This window comes from Sciurus vulgaris, assembly GCF_902686455.1.
Source record: "Sciurus vulgaris genome assembly, chromosome: 16".
Taxonomy (NCBI): domain Eukaryota; kingdom Metazoa; phylum Chordata; class Mammalia; order Rodentia; family Sciuridae; genus Sciurus; species Sciurus vulgaris.
Window position 1 is genome coordinate 64,310,541 of NC_136477.1, and position 6,056 is coordinate 64,316,596.

Genomic DNA, 6,056 nt, shown 5'->3' on the forward strand with positions numbered 1-6,056 from the left:
AAACCCAAGGCTAACCATAATTCTAACAGAGAAAAGTTGAAAGCTTTCCCTCTAATATCTGGAGCAAGAATGTCCTCATCACCACTTTTACTCAACATGTCCTGAAATTCTAGTCAGAATAAAGAAAAAAATAAGGTTATACAATAGGTAAAGAAGAACGAAAACTATCGCCATTTGCCAATGACATGATTCTCTATTTTGAAAGACAAAAAAATTCCACAAAAGAACTACTAAAATAAATGAATTTCAGAAAAACAGCAGGATATAAAATCACTGCCCATAAATCAAACACATTCCTATATATCTGTAATAAATCCACTGAAAGAGAAATAAAAGACACTACCACATTCCCATGTCACCTAAAAATAGTGGTTGGGAATCAATTTTACAAGAGGATGAAAGACCTCTACAATGCTAGCTACAAGAACACTATAAAAAAATGAAGAAGAACTTAGAAGATGGAACGACTTTCCTATGTTCCTGAATAGGTAGAATTAATATTGTCAAAATAGACATACTACCAAAAGCATTATACAAATTTAATGCAATCCTACTAAAATCCAATGGTGTTCTCCATAGAACTAGAAAAAGCAATCATGAAATTCACTTGGAAAATAAAAAGCCCCAGAAGAGCCAAGCAAAAACTTAGCAAGAAAAGTGAAGTAGGGAGCATCAGAATATCAGATCTCAAACTATACTACAGAGCCACAGTAATTAAAACAACATGATATGTCACCACAACAGACATATAGACCAATGGGTACAGACCAATGGTACAGAATAGAAGACACAAAGACAAACCCAAGTAAAACAGGTATCTCATGTTAAAAGGCACCAAAACTATCACTGAGAAAAGAGAACTCATTCAAACAAATGGTGCTGGTAAATCTGGAAGCAAAGTAAACAAAATGAAATTAAGCCCCCTTATCTCACCCTGCATTAAACTCAACTACTGTGGATCAAATATTTTGGAACTGGAACAGAGACCCTAGGATTAATAGAGGAAAAGTAGGTCCAAATCTTCACCATGTCCATCAAGGGTCTGATTTTCTTAACAAGACCCTAAAGCAAAAGAAGGTAAATCAAGAATCAATAAATGAGATTATCTCAATCTAAATACCTTCATTTTAGTAAAAATAACAATCAATAATGTGAAGAGAGAGTCTACAGATTAAGAGGACAATCTTTACCACACTGCCACCTTGGAAAGAGCATTTCATCTCTAGCCCATATAAAAACTCAAAAAAACTCTAACACCAATAAACAAATGACCCAAAAATTAATGGACTAAGGAACTGAACACACACTTCAGAGAAGAAAATATACATTCAACATATATTTGAAAAAAATGTTCAATATCTCTAGTAATTAGAGAAATACAAATGAAATCTACTCTAAGATTTTATCTCACTCAAATCAGAATGGCAATAATCAATAATCCAAGGAACAATAAGTGTTGTCCAGGATGTGGTGAAAAAGGCAAACATCCATTAATGGTGGGAATGCGAATTGGTGTAACCATAATGGAAAGCAGTATGGAGACTTCTCAGAAAACTTGGAATGGAAGTACCATTTGACCCACCAATCTCACTCCTCTGTTTATAATCAAATGTCTTAAAATCAGCATTCTACAGTGTCACAGCCATACCAATGTTTATACCAACTCAATTCACAACAGCTAAAGCATGGAAACAATCTAGATGCCCTTCAACAGATGAATGGATAAAGAAAATATGGTGTATATAGAGAATGCCATGGAATATTACTCAACTTTAAAGAAGAATAAAATTCTGGTATTTGTTAGTAAATAGATGGAGTTAGAAAATATCATACAAAGTAAAATTAGCCAAAACCAAAACAACCAAAGTACAAATGTTTTCTCTGTAATGTAGATGCTAATTCACAAAAAGTGGTGAGGAATAGGAAAGAATAGAATCATTTTATATTAGGTAGAGGAGAGCAAAGGTAGGGGAATTTCTATGCATGTAGGAAGGAGAGTAGAGTGAAATAGTCATTATTAACTCATGTACAACTAGAATTGCATGAATGATGTGATCCTAAATTTCTATAATAAGAAATATAAGAGACTATAATTATTTTGGGTATATTTCAAAATGTATAAATGCATTCTATCATGTATAACTAATAAGTTAAGAATTATCTGCTTTATTGCAAAAATGTAAATAATTTAATAATTTAGAATATTAAAATTAAACTTGTAAAAAACTTTTGTTCCTTTTGTATATCTCCAACTGCATCTCCACAGCTGGATTTTATAGCTTCTTTTGTACCCCTGATAAAGGATTGCTTGTATTTCCTCTGTGAATTTTTTTCTCTGCTTGAAATGCTAGTTGCACTTCTCAGCTAACTCTTCAAGTTCTATAAGCATGATATTATATTTTTTTTGCTCCAGGAATCATTTAGTGGCATTCAGTCTATTTCTGACTTTACCACTGATACTTCTCATGGAGTTGGGGTGCTTGCTTTTAGTTCACTACCAGACTGCTTACTACAATCACTGGCCGTGTTCTGCTTAACAGTCTTAATTCCAACCAGCACCTTACCCTCTGAAGTGTCCTAGGCATGTGTTAGATATTTATTGTACTGTGAAAAAAACAATGGGGCCAAATCCCAGGGGATATTCATTTCATGATTATAATGAAGCCACTTGAAGTTTAAGAGTAGAGGAGTTATATTATTTGAATAGTCAATTACAAAGAATAGCTGTGTTCAAAAATCAAAATTTGTAAAGAGAATTTAAGCTTGGGTTTGAAAAGGTTTTATTGTTTTTAATTTTTTGTTTTACTTGAACATTTTTGATTTAGTAATTGAAAATACATTTATAGGTTGATTAGTAGTCAGAACTTAAACAAAAAGATGTGCTGGTGATAGGGATTTGGAAGTCACAAGTATATGGTGATGTGGAAAAGTTTGTCTTATGAGAAATTGGAATGAGACAAGCAGAGGAATGAGGAAAAGCCCTATAGCATGCCAACATAAAAGAAATTCAGAGGAGTAATCAGGAGTAGGAGGAGAAGCAGATGTTCTTGTACTGGACCATTCAGAAAAGATATTGAATATGGAGGCATATTTTTTTTGCAAGTATTTATGCTGTGGAGCAGACATGTCCCTTATGGGACATTGGAATGTTTCACAATCTATTTTGTTCAACATGGCAGCCAGTGTGTCTGTCATGTCCTTTAAAATAGCTAGTGTGATTTTGGACCTAGATTTTTAAATTTTTATTTATTTTTGTTAATTTAAATTTGTATTTAAACAACATTTGTGGAGGTGGGAGGGTGGCGGCTCACTCAGGACCCGGCGGGGGCAGCTCGATGAGGCGGGTGACCCTGTTCCTTAACGGCAGCCCCAAGAAAGGAAAGGTGGTTGCTGTATATGGAACTTTATCTGATTTGCTTTCTGTAGCCAGCAGTAAACTCGGCATAAAAGCCACCAGTGTGTATAATGGGAAAGGTGGACTGATTGATGATATTACTTTGATCAGGGATGGTGATGTTTTGTTTGTGTGTGAAGGAGAGCCATTTATTGATCCTCAGACAGATTCTAAACCACCTGAAGGATTATTAGGATCCCACACAGACTGGCTAACATTAAATGTTGGAGGGCGGTACTTTACAACTACACGGAGCACTTTAGTGAATAAAGAACCTGACAGTATGCTGGCCCACATGTTCAAGGACAAAGGTGTCTGGGGAAATAAGCAAGATCATAGAGGAGTTTTCTTAATCAACTGGAGTCCTGAGTACTTTGAACCCATTTTGAACTACTTGCGTCATGGACAGCTTATTGTAAATGATGGCATTAACTTATTGTGTGTATTAGAAGAAGCCAGATTTTTTGGTATTGACTCACTGATTGAACACTTAGAAGTGGCTATAAAGAATTCCCAACCACCAGAGGATCATTCACCAATATCCCGAAAGAAATTTGTTCGATTTCTGCTAGCAACTCCAACCAAGTCATAATTACGTTGCCAGGGTTTAAACTTCAGTGGTGCTGATCTTTCTCGTTTGGACCTTCAATACATTAACTTCAAAATGGCCAACTTAAGTCGCTGCAACCTTGCACATGCAAATCTCTGCTGTGCAAATCTTGAACGAGCTGATCTTTCTGGATCAGTTCTTGATTGTGCAAATCTCCAGGGAGTCAAAATGCTTTGTTCTAATGCAGAAGGTGCATCCCTGAAACTGTAATCTTGAGGATCCTTCTGGTCTTAAAGCCAATTTAGAAGGTGCTAATCTGAAAGGTGTGGATATGGAAGGAAGTCAGATAACAGGAATCAACCTCAGAGTCACTACCTTGAAAAATGCAAAGTTGAAGAACTGCAACCTCAGAGGGGCGACTCTGGCAGGAACTGATTTAGAGAACTGTGATCTGTCTGGGTGTGACCTTCAGGAAGCCAACTTGAGAGGTTCCAATGTGAAGGGGGCTATATTTGAAGAGATTCTGACACCACTACACATGTCCCAGAGTGTCAGATGAGAATTTCAGGGGCTGGAGGAAGACGTTCGAGATGAAAAATGTTCTCCTAATCATTTTCTTTCTCAACCCACTCAGTTATCTAGAAAAAGTAACACTGTAAAGGGATTGGAACAAAAAAAAGTTTAGAGGATTATGTTTGTTCTCAGCAGTGCGTAAGGGGGAAAGATCGAATTTTTTCCATATTCTGATTTTAACAGAAAAGCATTCATTTAATAAATGTAGGGAAACTTAGATTTTATTGCTGCCTTTTGAATGGGGTAGGGAGATTTGCCTGGTTTTATGACCAGGAATATAGTATATTTTATTTGCTTTTAAATAGGCATGATGTGGAAATACCATCTTGGTTTGAGATGCATTTGAGGATTTTAATTTATGGAAAGTACAACATATGCAATTATATTTATTGAATACCTAGATGCAGTATAGATATTTAAATTGTTAAACTTTATGAAAAGTTTGAAAAGGTTCAGGTTTACAAATAGCTTTAGCAATGCCTCCCCTCTTGATATTCCTGTCACACTGTATGAATATGGTGAGGTCATACTCCCTAAGGCTCTCTTTTCAGGTTTATTTTTATAATGTTTACTTTTAGAACAAAAGAGTAGCTAAATTAAAGAAATATCCTGTTGTTACTATTGAGACAGAGAGGAAGAGAAGACATCATTGTTCATCTTCATCATACTGAAGGTTCATTGGAACTCTCCAGATGAAGGACGAATTTGCCTGTAGTTACAATTTTAGATGAGCATTCCTCAGAAGTTCATTCTAGGCAGGTTCCACTCAGCATCAGGCCAGGAATTTCGGTCTATTTACACTACTAATCTACTCTTCTCAGATACGGTCAACACAAGCATAGGATGATGCTTCAAAACCAAAAAAACAAGGTGCAACACTGATAGTCATTTAAATAAAATGTCAAATGGTTTAAATTGGGCCAAAACTGCTGCAGTTAAGAGTATAAAATACAAATAAAAAGGGCAAAGTCACCTTTTAGAAGGCAACGAAATTGCAGCTAAAATCTTACAGTGGGAAATGAGGTTGTTTAAACTGGCTGTTTGATTTACCATCAAAAGAAAATAACAAAAACAAAGGCATGTGGCTGGCCTAAGATACTAATCAATCAGCACCTGTGGTTCTTTTACTTATATTTTCTGTTGTGTACCTTTGGTTTTCTATTCAAATTGTAACCCAATTTTCCTGAGTCATTTTATTTCTGCAGCAGCAGAAATAGGGCCTTCACTTCCCTCCCAATATCCCAGTGTCCTTATATCTGCCCCTGAGCAGGGATATAAGCTGTGTCCAAATGGGTTCTGAATCCTGCATACTCATCAGTTTTGAGGTAACGAATCATTAAAAACCACTCTGTCTCCTTCGGGAGCAGGACGTGTTTCAGAGTTTCCTTAGCTTACTCTTCTATATCTACATATGCACAGCTTTCCTAACGGTAAAGGGCGCATATACACAGAGGGAGGGGATCAGACCTTTACAGGTGAAGGAAAGCAACTTTAGAAATGAATTATTGGAGCGGTTTCAAGATGGCGGCCTAGAGGGTG

At 36.0% G+C, this 6,056-nt stretch overlaps 1 pseudogene across 1 annotated transcript; it reads left to right on the top strand.

The window, feature by feature from the left end:
• The first annotated feature begins 3,310 nt into the window (after window positions 1-3,310).
• On the top strand, window positions 3,311-4,610 carry LOC306646668 (BTB/POZ domain-containing protein KCTD9-like; annotated as a pseudogene). Its single transcript has one exon. The product of its transcript is annotated as a BTB/POZ domain-containing protein KCTD9-like (transcript).
• The last annotated feature ends 1,446 nt before the right edge of the window (window positions 4,611-6,056 follow it).